Source organism: Canis lupus, chromosome 14, assembly GCF_048164855.1.
Source record: "Canis lupus baileyi chromosome 14, mCanLup2.hap1, whole genome shotgun sequence".
Classification (NCBI taxonomy): Eukaryota; Metazoa; Chordata; class Mammalia; order Carnivora; family Canidae; genus Canis; species Canis lupus.
In genome coordinates, this window is record NC_132851.1 from 4,903,679 (window position 1) to 4,928,101 (window position 24,423).

Genomic DNA, 24,423 nt, shown 5'->3' on the forward strand with positions numbered 1-24,423 from the left:
TCAATTTCATCATCTATAAATTGGGAGTGAAATGAAGTAAAGTATAAAGCATTTAGAACTTTGCTTGGTATGTAGATAGTACACCTGTTACTAGAGTTCCTGGCAGACAGTAAGTGCTGAGACTTTTGTCTCAGCGGTGAACAAATCATCTCTTTTCATTTAAGTCTTACTCATCCTTCAGGAACAAACTCAAGTCCTCTTCCTTTGGGAATCCCTAGTGATGGCCCAGCCTCAGGCCACTTCTTCCTTTTCCTCTTCATGGCATTTCATTTAGCATCATACTCTAGGTGGCTTTTGGTTCTCCAGAGCACTTTTTACCATCTAACTTGTCCTCATGTACTTTCCGTTTGCCTCTTTATCAGTTCTCTCCTGTAATAGAACATAAGCTCCTCACCATTATTTTTCCAGCACCCAGGACAGTGTATGGCACATGGCAGTCACATAACATAATATATCGTTTATTGAGTGAATAAATGAGTATTTTGTGTTGTTGTACACTGTTGTTTTATCATTTAATTTTTCTCTTTTATGCCTTATCTCCCAAAGTAGAACCATAGTATCTTTTTTTTTTTTAATTTAAATTCAATTAGCTGACATAGAGTATCTACTTAGTTCCTGATGTAGGATTCAATAATTCATCAGTTGGGTATAACATCCAGTGCTCATCACATCACATGTCCTCCTTAATGCCCATCATCCAGTTACCCCACCCCCCATCCACCTCCCCTCCAGCAACCCTCAGTTTGTTTCCTATGGTTAAGAGTCTCTCAGGGATCCCTGGGTAGCTCAGCGGTTTGGCACTTGCCTTTGGCCCAGGGTGTGATCCTGGAGTCCCAGGATTGAGTTCCACATCAGCTCTCTGCATGGAGCCTGCTTCTCCCCTGCCTGTGTCTCTGCCCCCCTCTCTCTCTCTCTCTCTTTCTCTCTCTCTGTGTCTCTCATGAATAAATAAATAAAATCTTAAAAAAAATCTCTCATGTTTTTTCTCTTCTCTGATGACTTCCCATTCAGTTTTTCCTCTCTTACCATATGATACTCTGCACTATTTCTTATATTCCACATATGAGTGAAACCATATAATAAGTGACTTTCTCTTATTGGCTTATTTCACTAAGCATACCCTCCAGTTCCATCCACATCAATGTAAATGTAAGTATTTGTCCTTTCTGATGGCTGGGTAACATTCCATTGTGTGTGTGTGTGTGTGTGTGTGTGTGTGTGTGTGTGTGTGTGTATACTGCATCTTCTTTATCCATTAATCTGTTTATGGAAACCTCAGCTCTTTCCACAGTTTGGCTATTGTGGACATGTTGCTATGAACATTGGGGTGCTGGTGCCCTTTCAGATCACTATATCAAGACAGTATGGTCCTTGCACAAAAACAGACACATAGATCAATGAAACAGAATAGACAACTCAGAAATAGACCCTCAACTCTACAGTCAACTAATCTTCAGCAAAGCAGGAAAGACTATCCAATGGAAAAAAAAAGACAGTTTCTTCAATAAATGGTGCAGGGAAAATTTGACAGCCACATGTAGAAGAATGAAACTGGACCATTTTCGTACACCAGACACTAAAGAGCCATAGTTTCTTGAAGAGATCTCTCTGATCATCAATTCAAGATTATTATGAAGATTAAGTTAAATTACACATGTAAATGTCTAACCCAGAGTTTTGTGTATACAGATGCTCAAAAATGTCAAGTGCTTGTTTACTAATTCATACTTTCTTCTATTCATTTATTAAAGGTTTACTTGCCATCCACCATGAATGGATTTAAAAGGCAAGATCCTTAAACAAGCACATCTTGTTTGACATCTAAGACATTAACTGAGGTATATCATCAGTGTAGTTTCATGAAATGGCCATATTTTAAACTCTGCAGTTCTGCAGAAAAGTGGTGATATTTTTGCCACAGCCCACATTAAAGTCCAGATGGAATGAGGGAGGGATGGAAATGGAGCCCCATAACCCCCAGGAACTCTTAAGATTTCATCTCCTAAGTAGTATGGTCCATCTGTTTCTGTAACTTCCTTAGCAACTTAACAAGTAAATCTTTAAATAGTAACAGCCAGCAATATTTCAGGGTTTTTTGTATTTCTTATTAGGTACAAGAGCCATGAAGGTAGCCCCTTATAAGTCCTTCTGCTATTAGAGATGTCCTTTGAGTTGTTCTGATAGATCCATATGCCCTTTCAATCTGTCTCTAAGGAGAGGTTTCTACTTGGTTACAATGAACCAGCACTCACAAATCCTGTTTATGGAAATCCATTGTTTCTACCAACCCAGCATCCAATACCCCTTCTTGAGGCAGCAGCTCCCTGGTGCTCCCTGGAACCTCCCCTAATCTCAGATTTAGTGGTTAGGGCGAGGATGGTGTCCTTTGGATAATCACTTATTTAGCAAATCATTCAATATTTTGATCTTCTGGATGGTTCTATCTTTGAAGAGTTTTCTTGAAAAGTGCAGAGAAAACATTTTGTTAGATATTGTGACTTGATTAGAAATGTGTTGGTCAGGCCTGGGGATATGATGAGTGTGCTCACACATCAAATAGATTTCTTACTTAGATGATGTTTTTCAAATAAGATCTTTTGGATTTTATTTTATCGTTATTTTAAATATGACTCAAATTTTAGTCGCCACCAGAGTAATTAATGCTGCTTATTATTCAAATTCCCAGCAGTTGGGATCCAAACCTCAAAAAACGTGTGTTCTTACATTGTTGACCATCATGAAATGACATCAGCAGATTGGAATAGGAGCCTTCGTGTTCTTCATTTTGGTTCTCAGGCTCCATCAGCAGATTCCCAGTACCTGCAAAGGCCAGATGTGACAACCATAGATATTTTCAGATTTTTCAGTCCTGATTTCTAAAATGTCCCTTTGTCCCCAACCATATCTATTTGGCCAGCTGTCTTGATTTTTGGATTAGGATCCAGAATCACTGTAAGAATATCATCACCTGAAGTGTAGCTCTTTCATCCCATTTCCCCTACTCCGTGTCACTCTTGTTCTTTCTGCTTCTGGAAGGTGAGTCTTGGGCTCTCAGCCATTCCTTTGGTGAACTGATGAGATTTTCTTCAGATGACTATTGTAGTAGACAATGTCATGCTTCTTGTTCCTCTTGGGTCCCCTAAAAAATATTATTTTGATCTGTTTAACTACACAAAGACAGAGCACTGCAAGTGCTCAGGAGTTCCCATCCCCTTCTCCATAGTCTTAAGGCCATTAGCCACTGACTGTGTAGGAGCAAGAACACCCACCTCAGGTTGGGACAACTCTGACATGTTCTTTACGTCCATGGTTTCCCTGGGGGATGAGGTTGAGGCTGAGCCTTGCAGAACCTTCTGCCTGAGATCTTACCCTTGCTTGGTGTCATGGGTTGAATTTGCCTCCCTCCTACTGCCCAATCTACATGTTGAAGTCTTGGCCTCCAGTACCATAGAATGTGACCTTATTTGGAAATATGATAGTTACAGATATACTTAAGATGAGGTTTTACTGGAGTAAGGTGGGCCCTAATCCAGTATGACTTGCATCCTTATATAGAGGGGAAATCTGGGCACAAAGGCATACACACGTGCGGAATGTCAGGTGAATATAAAGGCAGAGATTGGGAGGAAGCATCTACAAGCCAAGGAAGACCAAAGATTGCAGCAAACCACCAGAAGCCGGGAGAAAGGCATGATTCTTCCTCACAGCCCCAGAAGGAACCAACCCAGCCAAGACCTTGGACTTCTAGCCTCCAGAAATATGAGATAATGCATCTCCATTGTACAAGCCACCCAGATGGCAGTACTTTGTAATGGCAGCCGGGGAGACCAATACACTTGATTTCCTACCTTTCCCTGTCCCACTTCCCACTCCTTACTGGTCTTTTCTGGGAGCGCTTCCATGATCAAACCACTTGCGCTTGAATTCTCATTCAGGGCCTACTTTCTGGGAACATTGGGAAGATATCAGACTCCAGCTGTCTCTCACCAGCTTGGATATCTCCCAAGCTGGACAGCAGAGCCAACTGCATACTGGATACCTGCACCTGGACATCCCTCAGATATTTTAAACTCAATGTGACAAAATCAGACTCACCACTTCTGATGTCTCTGTGCAACCCAACCCTGCTCCTCTAAAGTGTGATGATAACATCAAGCTTCAAATCTCTCCTTGTCAAAAATTTGAAGACTAACACTGCCTACTCTTCCTCTCTCATTCCCTTAGAGCTCATTATTGTCCAAAGCATGTTAGATTCCCCCTCACCCCTCAAATCTGTACTCCTGATTCTAATCCTCCCTTTTACTGTCCCAGCTAGTCCTTCCTTTATCTCTCTTGTATGAGTACACTAATCTACTTGTCCCGTCTTTCTTCTTCTATCCTCCATAGGACTGCCAGAATGTTTCCATGACAGAACCCAATGATGTTATTCTTTTTCTTAAAACTTTTCAATGTTGGGACACCTGGGTGGCTCAGTCGGTTAAGCATCTGCCTTTTGTTTGGGTCATGATCCCAAGGTCTTGAGATCAAGCTCTGAATTGGGCTCCCTGCTCAGCGGGGAGTCTGCTTTTCCCTCTACGTCTCCCCACCAACTTGTGTGCTCTCTCTCTCGCTCAATCTCTCTCAAATAAATAAATAAAAACTTAAAAAGAAAAAACTTGTCAATGTCTATCACCAATAGATGAAATCCAAACTTCCTGACATGGTGAGCCTAGCTTCTGCCCCATGTGCCATCTTCCTCATGGGCCTCACCAAACCACCAGGAGTTCCTCCGGTATGTTTGCCTTGGGCCCTCCTTCCCCCTGCTCTACCACTGTTTTTAAGTCTAGAACCATCCCCTCACTTCATCCTGTGACTGGATAAATTCTCATTCACCCTCCAATCTCTTCTGAAGCTTGACCAGCTCTGTGGAAGCTCCCAGCCACTCCACCTGCTAACTCTACTGTGCCCTGGATGTCTTGGCCACACCCCAGGATGTTGCCCAGAACTCTGGACTGTAATCATTCTCTCTTCTCGCTAGACTGTGAGCTTTGTGAGCAGCAAAGGAGAGAACAAATCCAGAGCCAGAGTGAAGGAGCTGGGTAGAGTCTGGAAGAAGCTTTTCTAAACCTTGCTTTGTTATTCTATCAACAGGATTTTCTTTGATACTATGTTCCTGAACACTGTAAGTCCAAAACCTCATCTCCATCCATCTTCTTTTCTTGTTTGGTGCCACCCTTTCCTGCAACAGGCAGACACTATGTCTGTTACTCTTGTGGCAAAGGAAAGACAAGCTTCCTCCTAAGGCTTCCAAGGTTTATGGGCATCTTCTTGAGTAAATGAAGAGAGTGAAACAGAACTCAGAAAGATGAGATTAAGCTCATCTTTAGACTGATTGGACTTTTTATTTTCCACCTCTTGTCTATTGCTTTGATATAAAGATTTCCATACTTGAAGAAATGAGAAGTCATTTGGGCTTTGAGATTAGAACACAGGTAACGAGTATCCTTAATGCACTACTTGTATAAAACACATTTTATTTTATTTATCCTTACTGAGTTTACACTGAAAAGTTTGTGCTCTGTGACTCATTTCATTTGATAAGCATTTGCTGAACACATACTATGTGTCAGGCACTGGACTAGATTCTGGGGATGCAGAATTGACTAAGAAATGGTACATCTCCACTAACAGACACCAAAACACTAAAGAGAACATGGTGTGGCTGGCAGATGGCCAGCTGTTCCTCAGTCTTTCTTCTTTCCCTCTTCACAGTAACAGAGTTTTCTTAGCCCTATTGGGCACGTGGGGCAGATAGTGAGAGGGGGCTGGGACTCTGAGAGGCCAGAAGGAGTGACGATGGTAGTGGGTGGGGTGGGAGTGTGGGTAGTTCTTCAGGAGCAGAGAGGAAGGAAACTTTGCAGGTATAATCTGTGGCCCAGACTTCAGAAATGAATATTGGATTTTTGTTAAATGATTTTTTGGGGTCTATTGAGATGATTCTATGGCTTCTTTTTGTTAATTTTTTAATAAAGTGAATTACATTAATTGATATTTGAATATTAAACCCATCTTGCATATCTGGGATAAATCACATTTGGTCATGATTTATGTATTGTTGGATTTGAATTAATAAAGTTTTATTTTTATATCTATATTTATAATGGACTTTGGTCTGTAATTTTCTTATAAAATCTTTGTCTGATTTTGGAGTCAGGGTAATATCGGCATCATAAAATGAATTGGAAGTCTTGGATTTCCTGGAAGATTTGGTGTTGATTTGGTTTTATTTCTTCTTTAAGTGTTTGATAGAGTTCACTAGTGAAGCATGTGGGCCAGGAAGTTTCTTTGTGGGAAGGTTTTTAACTACAAATTTAATTTCTTTAGTAGATTTAGAGCCATCCAGGTTCTCTTATGTTTTCCTGAATGAGCCTTGTTAGTTTGTATTTTTCAGTGAATTTGTCCATTTCATGTAAGTTGTCAAGTTTATTAACAATAAGCTGTTCATATTATCCCACTATTATTTTGTAAATAGCTGCAGGATCTGTAGCAATGTTGGTTCTCTCATTCCTGATATTGGTAATTTGTGTTTTTTCTCTTTTCTCTCTAACTAGTTTGGCTAGAGATTTATTAATTTTATTGATCTTCTCAAAGTTTTTGGTTTCATAAATTTTTCTCTCATTTTTTTCTTTCATTGATTTTTATTCTTATATTTATTATTATTTCCCCCTTCTCTTTACTTTGGATTTCACTTGTTTTTGTACTTCTGGTTTCTTAAAATGAAAACTGAAGTCCTTTCTTCAAGATCTTTCTTCTTTCTTAATATAAATATTTGGTTGTATGAAATTCCTTTTAAGTATTTCTTTAGCAGAATCCCACAAATTTTGTGTTTTCATTTTTTTAAAGATTTTATTTATTTATTCATGAAAGACACAGAGGAGAGAGAGAGGCAGAGACATAGGCAGAGGAAGAAGCAGGCTCCATGCAGGGAGCCTGATGTGGGACTCGATCCCGGATCTCCAGGATCACGCCCTGGGCTGAAGGCAGGCGCTAAACTGCTGAGGCACCCAGGCATTCCCATGTGTTTTCATTTTCATTAAGTTGTACTTTGCCTTTTGATTTCTTCCTTGACTCATGAGTTCGTCAAAGTGTATTATTTCATTTCCACATCCCTGGGATTTCATCATTGTCAGAAAAAGTCATTTATATAACTAGAATCCCTTTAGTATTTACTGAGTCTTATATTGTTGCCCAGAATATGGTCTAGTCTTGCAAATGCTCTATGTGCACTTGAGAAGAATGCATGTCCTACTGTTGTTGGGTGTTCTGTGTCAGGGCAAGCAGGTTGCTAGTGTTGTTCAAATGTTCTATATCATGGAGTGCCTGGCTGCCTCAGTTGGTAAAGCACGTAACTCTTGATCTTAGGGTCATGAGTTCAAGCCCCATGTTGGATATGGAGCCTATCTAATAGCAAACGTTCTACATCATCACTGATTTGCTGACTACTTCTCCTATCAGTTATTGAGGGGAATCTCTGGCCATAATTGTTGATTATTATGCCTGGAAGTTCAATCAGTTTTTGCTTTGTGTATTTTGAATCTCTGTTATTAGATATATAAATATTTAGGGTTTTATGTCCTCTGGATGAGGAGACCCCTTTGTCTTTAAGAAATCACCTTTTTTGGGATCCCTGGGTGGCGCAGCGGTTTGGCGCCTGCCTTTGGCCCAGGGCGTGATCCTGGAGACCCGGGATCGAATCCCATGTCGGGCTCCCGGTGCATGGAGCCTGCTTCTCCCTCTGCCTGTGTCTCTGCCTCTCTCTCTCTCTCTCTCTCTGCCTCTCATGAATAAATAAAATCTTAAAAAAAAAAAAGAAATCACCTTTTTTCAAATGCTTGGTATTATTTTTTGCTCTGAAATATATTCCATCTAATATTAAAATAGCTATTCCAACTTTCTTTTGGTTAAAGTTAGCATGGTCTAGCTTTCCCCGTCCTTTTACTTTTAACCCATTTGTATCTTTATTTTTTTTTTTTCTGGCATTTGTATCTTTATATTTCAAGTGTACTTATGAAAAATACTGTATAGTTGGGTCTTCCCTTCTAATGCAAGCTGACAGTCTCTGCACTTATTTAGAACACTTACATGTAACACGATTATTGATATCATTTGTTTACATCTACCATGTTACGTCTTGTCTAGTTTTATGAGTCTTCTCTTTTTTCTTCTTTACTGCCTTCTTTTGGATTACTTAAATATATTTTTTAAAGCTATTATTTATTTATTCATGAGAGACATAGAGAGAGGCCAAGACATAGACATAGGGAGAAGCAGACTCCTTGCAAGGAGTCCAATCCGGGACTCAATCCTGGGACCCAAGATTGTGCCCTGAGCCAAAGGCAGACACTCAACTGCTGAGCCACCCAGGCATCCATGGATTACTTAAATATTTTTAATGATTCCATTTATGTCCTTTAATGACTTATTAACCATAATTCTTTGTTTTATTAGTGGTTGTGTTAGGCATTGCAGTATATATTGTAATTTATTAATCTCCCTTCCAGTGAGAATATACCACTTCACATATAGTACATGGACCTTCTAATACTGTATTTTCACTTCTCCCCTCTAGACTTTTGTGCATCTAGCACAAGCCTGGGAAGTGATCCTTTATTTCCATTTATTATTTATTTTAATACTATTATTAATACGACAATAGCTAACACATGTTGAGCACTTTGTTTAGGCTAGGCACTAGGGTAAATGCTTTACATGTATTGGCTAATTTTCATTTGGGAACTTGTTTCATCCAACTAATCTCAGACTGGCATCTCGCTGTTACAAAATATATAAACAACATTTCTGAGCACTCACTTGGTGCCCAGCACTGTTCTAGCCACATGCGATTGCATGCATTGGCTCATTTAACCTTGGTCATAACCTGACAAGGAAGGTACAGGGAGTTCAAGTAGCTTACTCAAGACTGGAATTTGAATCTAACTCCAGAATCCACCTTAACTGGTACACCATGAATAAGGACTGTATTGATCTATTAAGTTAAAATAAATAATTTTAGGAGATGGGTGGGGGGGAAGGGGTAACTGGGTGATGGGCATTAAAGAGGGCAGGTGATATAATGAGCACTGGGTGTCATATGCAACTGATGAATCACTAAATTCTACCCCTGAAACTAATAACACAGTATATGTTGACTACATTGAATTTCAATAAAGAATTTTTTAAAATAAAAATTAATTAATTAATTAATTAATTAATTAATTGTAATACTTTTAGAAGGAGGTAATTCATGTTCAGAATATGAGATAAAGAAACTAGGAAGCTATCTCTGCTCTCTGAATGGAACATTTGTCTTTTGAAGACCCACATGCTGGTCTCCTCTTTGAGGCTTGCTTGCTTTCACAACTCATGGAGATCATGCACTCAGACCTCTTCAGCTGTCTCTTCTGCAGATCAAAGTCTTGGGTTCACTTTAAAAATAAAATGTATGTTTTTAAGAGCATAACCCTACTTCACTAATTTTTTTTGATAAGTTACTCAATAAAAATCATTGTCCAAGAACCATGAAGATAAAAAAAAAAAAGACTAAAATCTATTCTACCATCTGAGTTCTCCTTTTACTTTTAGAGTCTTGTATTGGATTTATGCTCTAAAATCATATTTCTTGCAGTGCCTGGGAGGCATCCGACTCTTGATTTTGGCTCAGGTCATGTTCTCAGGGTTGTGAGATCCAGCCCTGCCTTGGGCTCCATGCTAAGCGTGGAGACTGTTCCAGATTCTCTGTCTCTCCCTCTGCCCCTCCTCTCCTGCTCACTCTTGCTCTCTCTTTCAAAAATAAAATAAAGTAAAATCATATTTCTCTTCCCTATAAGCCAGCAATTGCACTACCAGGTATTTATCCAAAAGATACAAGCGTAATAATTCGAAGGGGCACTTGCACTCCGATGTTTACAGCAGCAATGTCCACAATAACCAAACTATGGATAGAGCCCAGATGTCCATCGACAGATGAATGGATAAAAAAGATGTGGTATATATATGTGCAATGGAAAATTACTCAGCCATCAAAAAGAATGAAATCTACCATTTGCAACAACATGGATGGAATCAAAGGGTATTATGCTAAGTGAAATAAGTCAGTCAGAGAAAGATAAATACCATATGATCTCACTCATATGTGGAATTTAAGAAATAAAATAGATGAACATAGGAGAAGAGAGGAAAAATAAAGTAAGAAGAAAACAGAGAGGGAGGCAAACCGTAAGAGACTCTTAACTATAAGGAACAAATTGAGGGTGGCTGAAAGGGAGGTGATTGGGGGATGGGGTAAGTGGGTGATGGGCATTAAGGAGGGCACTTGATGTGATAACCACTGGGTGTTCTATGCAATTGATTAATTGCTGAATTCTACCTCTGAAGCTGATAATACTATATATATATATATATTTTTTTTAAGATTTTATGTATTTATTCGTGAGAGACAGACAGAGAGAGAGAGAGAGAGAGGCAGAGACACAGGCAGAGGGAGAAGCAGGCTCCATGCAGGGAGCCCAATGTGGGACTCGATGTCAGGTGTCCAGGATCAGGCTCTGGGCTGAAGGCGGTGCTAAACCACTGAGCCACCTGGGCTGCCCACAATATATGTTAATTAAATTGAATTTAAATAAAAAAATTTTCAGAAGTCATATTTCTCTTAAGATCGTTCTAGAGGAAATATGGTAGATGGTGCATAGTTAACAGAATGATTGTTCTTCAATAAAAGAAGGCGAAATCAACGTGTATTAAAGTACCTGTGCCATGAACCATGTTATGCGCTCTTTATCCTGCAGGACGGTACGCTGCGGTGGGTATTCAGTTCCATTTTACAGATGAGGAAACTGAAGCTCAGGTTTCCACAGCTCATCCATGGGAGGGGAGGACTGGGAAACCAGGTCTCTCTTCAGCAGGGCCGGGCTTCCTCTAGTTCCCTTTACCATCAGATATAGAATCCATTATCATTTTCTTCCTACAGTTCTTATTTATGAGCTGTAAAGGCTAAAGCAAATTTAAAAATAAATAAACTGTGGCTTCTTATTTTAAAAGGAAGCGTATTTCCGAAGAATTCAAGAAAGGAAACGTGATCTGAAGTCGATGCTTGCCGGGTAAGCCTGGGAAATGCCGTTGTTATTTAGGGCTGGGCCACAGATCGCTGTGATGGGCCTTCCCGTCCAGGTCCAGGTCCAGGGTGGAAGCTGATACATGTCTGCGCCTCCTCCTTATGTGCGTGATTTCACTGTTTCGCTTTGGTCAGCAGGTGGCAATATTGTGTCACAAGGAACATTTAATGTTCTTTAGAGATGAGGTAACCGGTGGCTCTATTTTCGCGTCATGAACTGTATGCTGTACCCACTAAAATAGTGGGTTCTGAATTGATCTCTTGAATCCTATCTCTTCCCATGAAGAAGGCAGTACAAATATTTCAGGCAGCTTCTTTGCAGCGGTGCTTGGATGTCCCGTTGCTTGCCCTCAGACCTCGGTGAGGAATGGAACCAACATTCTTAAACCCTTTCCAGAGAGCCACTGGACTTGATGGTGAACTCTTGACATCTGAAAGCAGGTGCTAGTCACAGGGCTCAGAGTCACCTAATGGAAAGGGAGTGATGACGGAGATTATACTAACATCTCATTTGTTTAGAGATCCCCCAATCCAATAATAATTTCAGTTGTTAAGATCCCTTTCTAAAAGTGAAGCAAGGTCAGGGACGGGGGGCATTTACGCCAACAAAATGGTTGCAAATTCCTGTGATGTATTCCCGAGAGGGACACTGAGCTCCTTACTAGGAGCTGATTACTCTTAGTTCGGACAGAATTCTCATCTGGCTATTTCGTTTTCCCATACGTAGCAGAGTTGGAAAAGGGAAGCATCATTGAGGGCAGGTGCAAGACCGCCTCGGGTTCAGAGGTCAAGAGCAGTAGGTCTGGTAACAGAGGCAAAGAGCAAAAATGAGACTCAAGACCTGGGACTGCAGGGCTGGGACAGCCCCAGGGGTGTCACTGACACAGGGCTCAGCCCAGTATAAGGGCCCCGAGCCACCCATCTGAACAAGACTTGTATCTGCAGTGCTCCGTTTCATAAGGCACGTAAGTGGGCAATGAGATCGGGATGAAGAGATTTCTATCCAAGTGGGAGAAAAAAATGGTTTGCTGCAAAGAGTAGTTTCAGCGGCTGGCAGATGAGCTCCTCACCCAGCGAGAGGCAGTGTGAGCGCCTGGGCTCTGGAGGCAGACAGACCTGGGCACAGCCCCGAGCCCAGACATGTTAAAGGAGCACTAGCAGGCTGCTCAAGCTTCTTAAGCCTTGGTTTCCTCATCTATAAAATGTGGATTAGTGGGTTTTGGTGAGCAAGCAAAGTGCTAAGCCCAGGTTGGGCATACATCAACTCCAGCTATCATTTTTTATTCCAGGTAAGCCAAAGCGTAAATGTATGGTCATGACCTCCACCACTGTTGGGATCCCTAGGACCACAGACACAGCTAGGATTGCCCCTTTCCTGGACAGGCGTTGGACTGGGTCTAACACCTGGGCTCAGGGTTCTGGCTATAGCCCACAGGACACCATACTCTGTGCTTGCTGCGAAGTGTGGCCAGCAGGCATACCCCACCTCTGTAATTCGGAATCCCCAGCCATAGGGCTACTCCACCCCCTGCATCCTTAGCCACTCTCAGTGTTGCTTCTACCTTGTGCCCAGACACGGCCATTCCACCAGCAAGGTCATCACTGGGGCCCAGCACTGCAGTGGCCCTCTCTTATGGCTTCCAGCAGAGCCTCAGCTCAGTATTTCAGGACTGAGCCCAGCCTCATGGACAGCACTGACCATGGATGAGTCCTCCCAACCCAGGTAATCCCTGACAGGCTGGACCCTATCCCCTTCTTTATGTAACATTCTCATCCCCCATATCACCCCTCTTTGCAGCCCCCAGAAAAGTATTTTAGCACCTGGTGGGTTTGATGATAGCTCAGGGTCCCCACACTGGATTGCAAAGTAGCTGCCTGGGTGTGCCTGGTTCCCAGACCTACTCTGTATTCATTTCTTGTGGCTGCTCTTACAAAGTACCATAAACTGGGTGGCTTAAGTCAATAGAAATTTATTCCTTTACAGTTTGGAGGTGAGAAATCTGAAATCAAAGTGTCGGCAGGACCATGCTCCCTCTGAAGATTCTAGAGGAGAATCTTCCAGCTTCTGGTGGCTCCAGACATTCCTTAGCTTGTGTCTGCATCGCTCCAACTTCTGCCATCACTGTCACATGGCCTTCTGCCTTTCTGTGTCTTCTCTTCTAAGGACACATGTCACTGGATACAGGGTCCATCAGGATAATCCAGGATGATTTCATCTCCAGATCTTTAACTTAACAACATCTGCAAAACCCTTTTTCCAAAGAAGGTCACATTTGCAGGTACCATATCTTTTGGGGGCCACCATTCAACCCAGTACGCACTCCATGCCTTGATGACCACTGCAGGTGCAGGGAGAGCAGTGGAGGATGACTCTGGAGTCTCTAGCTTGGGTTTACCCAGGTTCTTATATTAATCCATTTGAGGGGCCTACTCATCTTGCCCCTCCAACCTCCCTCTTTCTTCTTATTCCCAAGCTCTCCACAAATCTGGGCCATGTCCATGCATGCTAACTCCTGATTGGAAAGATCTCAGCATCTCAAGATCTGCCCATAGGAGACACTGTGGTCCCCATGCTCATGCCACACAGGATCCCCAAAGCAGGCCCCAGTGAGTTCCACTAGGAGAGCCCCAGCATCCCTTAGCGTTCTTACCTTCAACCTACAAACCCGACTATAGCCCCAGTATTCTTCCTTGGATGTTGACATCACACCAAGAGCATCTAATTGCAGCCTCACCAGGCTCTGTGTTCTAAACTGCCTCCACCTACTGAAAGTCCATCTCACACACACACACACACACACACACACACAAAGCAATGGCTCAATTTAAAGACAAGCACCATTAATCCCCAAAAGTATTCCAAAAAGATTGTATCTGAATGGGACTTTTGGAAATTGGCATCTATTTTCCTGTGGATTTTCAATATTCTAGCAATGATCTACATTTCCTCTCTCATCACTTGTCTCATAATTTAAACGTTTCTGTACCACTCCAAGTTGTAATTTGTAAATGTTAAAGTGAACATTTAAAAGTCACGTGTGAGATGGGACCACTCTTCAATGGGCAGGACTGTCACAGACATTGAAACATTGTTTCCCTTGAAGGCCAGCAGTGCCTCCTCATCAGTGATAACCCAGAGCACCTCCAAAGAGCAGAATGGGCCAGGACAGTGGGCCTGGTAATCAGAACCTCCTTTCTCAGAGGGAAGCAGGGGAGCCTTCCCAGTGGGGCTGCCACGCAGAGTGCTTGGGAGCACCTTGGCTTGTCTAGGTTCCTCTGAAATTTTTTCTTAGTTCCATTTCTTTTCTTTTTAAGATTTTATTTATTTATTCATGACACAGAGAGAGACTCTGCAGAGACACAGGCAGAGGGAGAAGCAGGCTCCATGCAGGGAGCCCGACGTGGGACTCGATCCCGGGTCTCCAGGATCACACCCCAGGCCGAAGGCGGCCCCAAACCGCTGGGCCACTGGGGCTGCCCCTCAGTTCCATTTCTAAGAGTACTCCCTACCTTAAAATAACTGCAGATCTGGATTCTCTGACATAAATCTTGAAACCTTTAGTTGGTTTCACCAATGGGTGCTGGATAGAGTCCAGGTTTCAATCTTACTAACATTCAAAAATGTGAAGACCTGTCGATCTTCATTCATGTCTCTATGTGGAAATTTACCTGTATGCAAACAACCATATCTACAGAGCCCAACCAAATGCAAAGCAACCCTTCAGCCCTGTCAAAGGATTGGTAGCCTTTGGGAGAGTTGGATAAACAGAATCAACAGATCCTTGCCAGAGGGGGAACTGCTGGCTGCTCTCTTTCTAACTCCATGAAACAAAAATATCTAGTGGGGACCTCGGAGGTCCCTAGTTTTGCTTATTGGGCTTTCCTGTGTGCAGCAGACTTCACATCTGCATTGTTAATTATCCGCATTCCCAGGGGGCCTGTATTCCTCTGGGGTTTGGGGTTTTTACCCTTTGGAGCAAGATTACCGGGCCACCAGCAGCCAGGTACTCTCCACTCTCCACTTGGAGCCTGCTTCCCCCTGGCCTTGCTCAGCCAGCACGGAACTCCCGGAAGTTGTAACCAGAGGAGGAGGAGGAGGAGGTGGAGCTCTTTCCTGATGGGTAAATATTGACTTGTGGTTTTGTATCATGGCAATCAAGGCCTTGCTTGCCCTGGCCCTCCCACACTCTGGACTCCTACTCCTTCCATACACTGCCCCCACCATTCAATGGCACAAATGATTAGATTTCCCATAACCTGAAAAATAAGCATTAAAAAAGCTCTATTTTGTTCATTCGGGTCCTTATATCTTGGATTGTCTTTCTTCTGCTTCTCTGTCTGGTAGAAGCTTCCTCCTACTTCCAGGCCTTGGAGAAACCTTGCTGGCTCAGCCTGACGCTCTACCCCACACAGCAGCACTTCATACCTTGCCTACCTGGGACCAGGTGGCCCACCAGCTTTGAGCCGCCTGCCTTTGGGAGTCACTGTTAGCTGTTCCTCACATGTGCTCTCTTACCATCCGGACAAACATCTCCTCGAAGCCCTGTCTCTGTAACATAATGGCCCCTTGCTATCAGGCAAGGTGGGAGCTTCCGGAGGGCCAGACCATGTTTCTGTGTGATTGCTTGTTTTTGTGGCCTCCGATCCTGAGCACAAGAAGTAGCATAGGCAAAACACATTCAAGCTGATTGAATTAATTAGAATTTCAAAGCCAAAGACAAAATAATTTACTTCAGAGATTATCACATGTCCAGAGAGGCAAAGTGGTTTGACTCTACTCACCATCAAGTTATGATGGAGGAAAGACTAAGCCAAGTGTCATGAATAAATGTTTCCGGAATGCTTGCCTTTTGTTTAACACTCTACACAGACAGCATCATGGGGTCAAAAGAGAAACAAGAACCTTTGTTTTTTCCATAAGAAAGTACACTACAACCCCCTAACAGTTAAATTATACTGTAGCCAACCCTCAACAAAGGCTTCCTGAATTAATTAATGAAGAAATCAGTGAATGGGTGAGCCACATATCTTTTTATTGTTTAAACTCTCTAATGTAAAGTGCACACATATACGGGAAAATGCACACATTTTAAGTATACCACACAATATTCTCACAAGGTGAGCACTCGTTCACCACCACTCCTGTCAAGAAATGAAACTATGCTGGGACCCAAAAGCCCTCTTTGTGCTTTCTCCCTCCTCTCCAAAAGTAACCACTTTTCTGATTTAATCATAGATTTGTTTTGCCTGGTTTTGCTCTTTTTGTAAATGGGTAACGCGGCATGGTTCCCTTGTGTCTGGCTTCTTTTGCTGAATGTTATGTTTGAAAGACAAGTATGTTATGGTCTATTAGTCGTGGTCTGTCCATTTTCATTGCTGTGTAGAATTTCATTGTATGATCACACCATCTTCACAACCACTAACTAGCCTGAACCTTAACATGCCTGGTTTTAAATACTTGTCTCCGCCACATGGTACCTGTGTGATGTGGGGTAAACTGAAAAATATCTGGTGCCTCCGTTTCTTCATCTGTAAAATGATGATAATTGTAGCTTTTAATATAAAAAGAATTACATTATGCTCGCAGATCTGTATCATTTAAAAGAAATGGCTACACAGAATTTCATCATATAAATGCATCATAATTTATGTAAGCAGTCACCTGTTAATAGACATCTTATGTTGTTGACAGATTTTGCTATCTTAAACAGTGCAAGAATTACTAAGAATATACTTTGCTAAACTTTTGCAAATATATTTTGGGTTAAATTTCCTGGCAATTGTGTTACCAGATCAAAAGACACCTGCATTTGAAATTTTGATCACATTTTTCTCCAAAGAAGTGGTGCCAATTTATGGCTTCAACAACTGCCTGTCAGACAACTTGATTCTCATCAACAATGAACATTACCAAATGTGTTGATTTTTGCAAATTAGATGAGTATAACATTTTTATCTTATTGTTTTGTTTTACATTTAAAAATTGTAGGAACCATCTGCGTCTATCTGCTCTTATTTTTAGTTTATTTTTCTACTAGATTGTTTTAGCTTTTGTAAGAAAATTTTAAGACCCTTTATAAATTAAAGAAGTTTATACATTCAAGAAATATGGAACATATAGTTTCCAGCTTATCATCTGTCATTTGATTATATTTAATGTACATAGTTTAACTATTTTGTTGTACAATTTATCAATACTTGCCTTATGGCTCTAGATCTTGTGTTTTGCTACACCATTCTGAGATTATATATATATATTTACTTTTATGGGTTTTTAAAAATATTGAAATCTCTACTCTATTTGGGATTTATTTTGATAAGTGAACATGGCAGGGATTGAGCTTTATATTTTTTTCAATCAGTTTTCTCATAATTTATTGAATAATCTAACTTGTCCAACTGGTTTGGAATGCTACCTTCAAAAGATACTAAATAAGTATATGTGTTTGACTTTCTTTGTGAATTCTCTTCCATTTCATTGAATTACTTGTCCATTTCCTCTCCAGAAGAAAATAGGACTTTAAAAAAATTATTTATTTATTCATGAGAAACACAGATAGAGAGAGAGAGGCAGAGACACAAGCAGAGGGAGGAGCAGGCTCCATGCAGGGAGCCCGACATGGTCTCCAGGATCACGCCTTGGACTGAAAGCTGCGCTAAACTGCTGAGCCACCCGGGCTGCCAGAAATAGGACTTTATTCAGTCTTAGGCTTTAATATCTGTTAGGGCCAATTATTCTCTCCACTCCCACCCCCCAAGACTTTACTTGTATTCATTTCTTTGAATTACAGTATCATTTTATAATATTCCTTGTCTTCCAAGATACTATTTTATTGAACTGACATTTCTGGACTAATTTAGAGAAGTTTGATTTTATATTATTGTTTTCTGAAATTTTCTCTTATATTGCTCATTTAAAAATTTTCTGTTTAATGTTTTCCACATTTCTTCTACAATTTCTTAATATATGCATTTTTTGCTTGTGATGGTAAAACAAGATGTTCTTTCTATTATATTTCCCAGCTGGTGATTGTTTATTCATATTCAAACTATTAATTTGTATACTTTAATGAAATCACTACCTCTTAAAACTCTCTTTAGTTCCCAAATTTTGGAGTAAGCATCTTTACCCCTCTAAAAATATAACCACATTCATTAGTAAGTCGTGGTCACTTTACTTTCCAATATCTGTATTTCTTGTTTCTTTTTCTAACTCCATTGGAGGGTGCTTCTGGAACTCTGTTAAGCAACAATGGGAGAGTAAGCACACCATCTTATTCTTGATTTTCATGTAGTGCTTTCTTTTGGTTTGTGGGAAGACCTGTGGTTGAGTCAAGATCAGGCCCTCTTAACTCTATTCTAGGCCATGCTGAAAAACTAAACTTCGGTAAAGGAATTTCTCCATGAACCCTGTCACCTCACAGGAGCTGTGCACTGGAGTTTGAGGTCAACTCAGTAATAAAGTATTTGTTGTCTTGCTTTGTTTACCAAGTGTGTTTCTCTTTGTCAGTCTCTGTAGAGGTGAATAATGTGAAAAGGGTAGTGCCTGAAACCGCATTTCAGCTTTCTGGTCTCCCTGCCAAGCAATTTCCCACCCCGTTATGTCATTTCCAATAATATATTTTTCACTTGTTAACTATAGCTCATTTACCATTTGACATTTGTAACTTATATATGTTTATTCAAATAGCCTGATTTTCTTCCCCAGTATCATGTTTTTAAAGTTCTGGGACCAAGTTGCATTTCCTCATATAGACCCAGACCCCAGTATGAAGTCCTGCATGCAGTAGACCCCAGATAAATAATTAACTGAAGTTAATTATGTGAGGGCACTTTGAAATTAGGAAAGTTTATGTAAAACTTGAAGATCTTAATAACATTGAGAATGGTCAGTTTAGTTACCTCTCAGTGTTGTTTCCAGAATAAAATGAGATAAATGAAAAGGAGAGTATCTTGAGTATTTGTAACATTGCTAAGGCTGATTTTCCACTCCACCTACTGTGTTGTAATGAAATAATGATTCTTGTTGTCTTCTTCCTTTTTTTTTTTTTAAGATTGTATTTATTTATTCCTGAGAGACACACACACACACACACAAACAGAGAGAGAGAGAGAGAGAGAGAGGCAGACACAGGCAGAGGGAGAAGCAGGCTCCCTTCAAGGAGCCTGATGTGGGACTCGATCCTAGGATCCCGGGATTACGACCTGAGCCAAAGGCTACCCAGGCATCTCTTTGTTTGTCTTCTTGACTAGACCATAAACTTCTTAGGACAGGACCAAGTCTTATTCATCCTTGAATACCTGGTACCCACCCCTGGTCTTGGCATAGAGTAAGTACACAACATTTGTGGAAGTGAATAGAACAGCAAAAGGTCTTATTCTGATATGGGGCCAGTTGTGCTCTTGGTCTGAGGGTCACATGAGACACGGCTCTAATTCTAAATGGCCACAACAGACCAACCACCAAAAATGGGACCCAGCTCTGGAGATCTGCCAGTGCCTTGGAGCTCCCCACCTTTGGTTTCTGATGGTTTGTCCGGTAATTAATCACATGGTGCTTGGGGCTATTTCTTCTTTGGTTAAATGCTATTAAATTATTTTATAATTTGGGTTTTAATCTCATACATTTAGGTTATTTCCTAATTAGATGGCATTCAACTTGGGGAAAAGTATATTATTATATCTGTTAAAGATTCCTGCACTCCTGGTACAAAATATTGTCCCTGGCCCTGACCCAAGCTCATCAAAAAGTCTTTTTTTCCTCCCTTCTATTTTTGGACTGATCTTTTGACTTCCTCAGCTAGATTCTTTTTATACTTTTAAAATCCAAAATCTTTTTTTTCCTACCCTTTGGATTCCTGGATCACTCAGTGAGAACAATAATTGCTATTTATAGAGGGATTACCATATGCCAAACACTGTACGGAGCAGTTGACATAGAGAAGGTATCACGACACATGCTTTGCAGATGAGGATATACTTGGAAATTACCTTACTCTATTCTACTCGAGTAGGGCAAGACAGTCTGGCAGCCTGTATTTCAGGATGCATGCAAGGTCCCCATAGAGAGCACTGAGGATGGGTTGCACTTCTCGAAATGAAGAATAATGTGACAATATTAAATAATTGTTAAATTACTCAGGTGACTTAGAAGCATTTTGAAAACTGGGTGTTATAAGTGCCAAGGCATACAGTTTTCCAACGTGCAAACTATGGCTTGGGAGTTTTGAAAGTTGCTGCTTTTGCTCTGCCTTTGTGAAGATCTTATTTGAAAACCATATTCTATGTGAGACCTCATCACGAAAGCATATTTCAAGGACCTTGGAGAGGTCCTAGGAGAGTGGACCAAAGTGACTCTACAAACACCCGGGAGCCTGACTGGAAAAGGCCTACCAGGGGCTTGCATGGACCTGGATGGGAACAATAGGTGCTGAACTTTTTAAATCATGTCTCTTATCAGTAATACTAAATAAACATTTGTGCCCATGCCTTTGTATTTGTATATTATTTTAAAACTAACCATATACAATTATACCATTATATTATGTATGGTATAAAATACACAGAAGAAAGGATTTAAAAAAAAAGATTTTATTTGTTTATTTGACAGACAGAGAGAGAGAGAGAGACAGAGAGACAGAGAGAACACAAGCAGGTGGAATGGCAGGCAGAGGAAGAGGGAGATGCAGCTTCCCCGTGGAGCAGGGAACCAATGTGGGCTTGATCCCAGGACCTTGGGATCATGACCTGAGCCAAAGGGAGACGTTTAACCAACTAACCCACCAAGGTGCCCCCCCAAAAAAGGATATTTTTAAAGGACAAGAGAAAAGGAAAAAAATAATATTTTAACAATGATTTAAATGATCTATGAATACCAAATTACCAAAAACTGTATGACTAAAAGTCCATTCTTAGTAGCAAGTTCTTCTTATTATTTAAAAATTGTATTTCAATACTTAAGCCTAAAGTCAGTTGATTTTAATACCAGGTTTTAATGGATGTCCTAGGTTTAAATGGTACCTCATAAATATATACAAAGCCAAGCGCAAGAATAAATCTTTGGCCACATTTACTGAATCATAATATTTGTTTTTCAATATGTTTACATTATCTACTATATAGAAAAGAAAACAGAAGTGCAGGGAAATACAGAACTTTCCAAAGCCCCCAGCTAGGGCCAGAGCCCCAGTCTCTTGACACCCAGACAGCAGTCCTCCCATACTGGAAGGAAAAACATTTCCCACCCAAGGACATCTTTGATTTACAAATACTGTCATGTCATTTCATCTATATATGTTTGGGGTTGTGTCCCTCCAAATAATTACAGGGCTTTTATTTTCAAGGCAAGAACTATGTCTCTATATTGTATTCCCCTGGTACTCAGGGGACAGTGGTAAGAAAAAAGGAAAGAGGTAAAGGAATCTGCTTTCACATCTTCAAACGGAGCAGCTCCACTAGCTGGGGATACCAGAATATGAATGTCCTCCTCCTGGAAAAATGATTTACTCTTTGTAGCACAGATGCTTTTTTCTACCTTGGCTTATCCCATCTGTTCCTGGCACCCTGGACCCAGGATGTAATGATCAGGGGTTAAGCTAACTTTACTTACCTTTTCAATCATAAATGTTGAGCCAGTTTTTTCCTTGTTTGCAATGGCTTATTAAATTGCACATCGATTAATTAAGCACTACAAGCACTTCAAGTAGCAGATTTATTTATTTATTTTTTATTTTTATTTTTATTTATTCATGATAGGCACACAGTGAGAGAGAGAGAGGCAGAGACACAGGCAGAGGGAGAAGCAGGCTCCATGCACCGGGAGCCCGACGTGGGATTCGATCCCGGGTCTCCAGGATTGCGCCCTGGGCCAAAGGCAGGCGCCAAACCGCTGTGCCACCCAGGGATCCCCAAGTAGCAGATTTAAAAGAATCATTTATTCAAGTAAAATCTCAGCAACAGGATTAACCAGGACCTAGCCTGCTCCTGAGGGAAACTTGCAAAATGGCCCCCCAAAAATCTTCTTTGGTGTGTCTCCCATTTCCTGATATATTTCTTCTTATTCCTCATGGCACATTGTTTCACAAAACACATGAAATTATATCTAGATATTTCCCACTGGACTCCTGAGAATAAGTGTCAGGTAAGACCAAGTTATCTCTTAAGAGAGAAAAGAATATAGGGTTAAGTTCTCCTGGTAGGATTTGCAGGGTTCCAATGCCATTTCAGTCCAACAAAACCGAACTGGAGCCCTATGGTAGAAATATATTGTTTTGTTTGCCTAGCACTCATGTAAGCTTCTAGTAAATTCATGTTTCCCTCCTCACCTCTTTTGGGGAAATTGATCCTCCTTCCCTACTTCAATTGTGCAGTTCTATCCATGGCTGCCAATCATGATGTCCCACTCTACTTACATTAGGACTAGAGATGGGATACAGGCCATGCTAAGGAGACACCTTCACTATGCCAAGGAGACTTTTTAAGATTGAATGTCTTTGGTGGTGGTGATGGAGGGGCCCTGCTTTCTCCATTGACCAGGTTGGGAAGATATGAGAGAGTGTATATAGCAGCCATGGTTCCTCTGTGTGGAATGAGTCCATCTGCCTTTAGAAGAGAAGAAGAGCTTCTAAGAGTACCAAGAAGCAAAAATGAGAGTGGAAAGACAGTCTTCTTTAGCTATAGCTTTCCTTGTTACATAAACTCTAAATTGCCCCTTTTGCTTAAACTAGTTGGACTGAGTTTCTGTTACTTATAATCAAAACTCTCCTGATTAGGACAACTCTCCCTTAGTGGGTGCCTGGTTTTGTTCCCAGTGTTCAGGCAACAAAGAGGAGTATGATTCTGTATCTGTTTTCAAGGAGCTCAGAACCTATCTGGAGAGGAGAGGAGAGGAAATTATATCAACAAACAACAACTGCAAGGCAATGTGATGGCCGCCAGGATAGAAGGAGTGAATATAGCCATAGGGTTAGGGGAAAGAATTCAGGAAATGTTAAAACTAAAGATGGAAGGTTAAACCTTCAAGTCTCTGGAGTCAAAGCAGATAAAGGCCCAGTAGGATGGGCATTTGTATCCAGTCCTTTTCCCTTGCTAACTGGGCAATCTGCTCACCTTCTCAGTGCCTCAGTTGCTTCTGTAAAATGGAGACAAACATCATATCTACCTCATGGGTTGCATTTTCTATGATGCTGGCTGCTTGCTTTCTCTGGGGAACAAGTGGGACAGAAGAATCAATAAAGTCGTTAAATAAGGCACCCCAGCCCAGGAGAGTTGCCCTTCTGTCTAAAGGACTATCCTGGTTGGCCAAGTTGACAGTGGGACTGGTCCCTCCCCCTTCCTGCTCACCAGGAAAAGAAGGTGAGGAACTGTGGCACAATCATCAGGGAGCTGGCTCTAGCAAGCCAGAGGCAGGCTGGAGCAGCTTACTAGGCAGATTATGCACATCTCCTCCTAATTCAGTGTTCAGTGATCTCGAGTTGGTAGCTTAAAATCAGCCATGGTAGGTTTATTTACACCAATAGAATTAGCAAATCCAAAGCTTTCCTGTTTAGAGAGCTTGTTGTTAACAATGTTTACCAGCACACCTTGGCTGAAGCCCTGAGAGCTGAGACCAGGGCGGGTTAGGAGATGAGGGATGACAGGCCTTCAGCCACGGTTTAGTTGGTCATGTTGCAGGAGAAAATCCAACAGAAGGACTGGTCTGGTGAACTGTTCAGAAAAGCACGAACCAGCAGCGTGGCAGACCTTCTAGGCCCAGGGTGAGATAGATTGGTTAAGTAGCCTTTCTTCCTCCACCCAGCTGTTTGGGAGAAGGAAAACACTTGTTCTTTTAGATGCGGATCTGGCCTATGTTGAGAACTAAAAAAGATGTCAGCAGGTATTCCAGAGTAGAAATAGGTTGCACACCACCCTCAGCCCCCACTTTTTAAAATGAAAACCATATGGTCCCCTTTGATATTAATTACTAGTTTTGAATGAAAAAAAAAAAAGGAAATTAGACGAACTAATTTTACTTGAAAAAGAAAACCTTAATCAGAAGTGATATAGAAAGAAAGGCTTGCATAGTATTTTTTATATGTCCTTATCATGTTGGGAAGGTGTGTCCTCAATTTTCCACTGGACTTCGCATGTGTTTATATATCCTAGCAGAATGTATAAATGGAAACCATTGTGAATAATAAAGCGCCGTCACCCTTGATGAATTTGAATGGATGGAATATCTGCTCTTTAAAGGTAAATGTTGAGAAATCCAGAGCCGAATGTGTATCGGATAGTCT

The 24,423-nt window shown here is 41.1% G+C and overlaps 1 long non-coding RNA gene across 2 annotated transcripts; it reads right to left on the reverse strand.

The window, feature by feature from the left end:
- Positions 1 to 442: 442 nt before the first annotated feature.
- On the reverse strand, positions 443 to 11,367 carry LOC140603346 (uncharacterized). Of its 2 annotated transcripts, XR_012006321.1 has the most exons (3): positions 10,785 to 11,363; positions 2,969 to 3,139; positions 443 to 2,820 (listed from the first exon to the last, which is right to left on the reverse strand). It is a non-coding gene; the product is annotated as an uncharacterized lncRNA (long non-coding RNA). The 2 variants fall into 2 exon arrangements; XR_012006320.1 differs by having other exon boundaries at positions 443 to 3,139; positions 10,785 to 11,367.
- Between the last annotated feature and the right edge of the window lie 13,056 nt (positions 11,368 to 24,423).